Raw genomic sequence first — 1,238 nt, forward strand, 5'->3', positions numbered from 1 at the left:
TAGTAACCAAAATATGATCATATGGAGTATCTTCGAAAACATGTAATTGGCTCTAGGAATAACTGATTAGTACAACACATTACATCATGGTTCAAATGGCTCTGAGCACTATAGGACTCAACTGCTGAGGTCATTAGTCCCCTAGAACTTAGAACTAACCTAAGGACACCACAAACATCCATGCCCGAGGCAGGATTCGAACCTGCGACCGTAGCGGTCTTGCGGTTCCAGACTGCAGCGCCTTTAACCGCACGGCCACTTCGGCCGGCACAGTACATCATTCCGGACGGCGAATGTCCCACAGAAACGAAAGTAACACCGGGTTTGATATCAAGGAAGGGTAGCAGGACCTCTAGCGTTTTCAATATACATAAACTGTTTGTCAGATAGGATCAGTAGCACAAGATGATTGTTCGCGTGTTCGCTGACGATGGTGTTGCGTAAAGGAAAGTATCGTCGTTGGACGCTCGTAAGGAATAACAGAAAAACTCGGACAAAATTTCCACTTAGTGTCATGAATGTCAGCTCTCTTTAAAGGAGGATAAGAATAAGGTAATGTCTACAACGTAGAGACCGTTAGTACCTGATTACAAGATTACTGATGAACATTTTGAGCACGTCACATCATAGTCATATTTGTGGTTAATACTAGTTAGAAATATGAAATGGCGCAATCACGTAAAATTAGTGTTATGAAAGGCTAGTGGATGACTTAAAAGCCGGCCGGGGTGGCCGAGCGGTTCTAGGCGCTAAAGTCATGCAGGTTCGGGCATGAATGTATGTGATGTCCTTAGGTTAGTTAGGTTTAAGTAGTTCTACGTTCTAGGGGACTGATGACCTTAGAAGTTAAGTCCCATAGTGCGCAGAGCCATATGAGCCAATTTTTGATGACTTAAATCTTTTAGAAGGGCTCTGGGAAAGTTTCATGCATTTGTAAAGGAAATCCCATACAAGACCCTAATGCAACGAATTGTGGAGTATTGTTCTACTGTTTGGAGTCCTTATCAAGTAGGCAAGACCGTAGACATCGAAGGAATTTGGATAGGGACTACCAGAATTGTACCTAGTCGGTTAGTTGCCAATACGAAATACTCGGGGTACTTAAATCAGAATTATTGGAAGACATACGATGAAGTTACCACGAAACTCTGTTGGATATATTTAGCCAACCTGAACTCGATGAATCTTGTGGGACCATTATGCTGCCACCACCGTGCTTCTCACTAGGGCTCACCAGG

Source organism: Schistocerca piceifrons, chromosome X, assembly GCF_021461385.2.
Source record: "Schistocerca piceifrons isolate TAMUIC-IGC-003096 chromosome X, iqSchPice1.1, whole genome shotgun sequence".
Lineage (NCBI taxonomy): Eukaryota > Metazoa > Arthropoda > Insecta > Orthoptera > Acrididae > Schistocerca > Schistocerca piceifrons.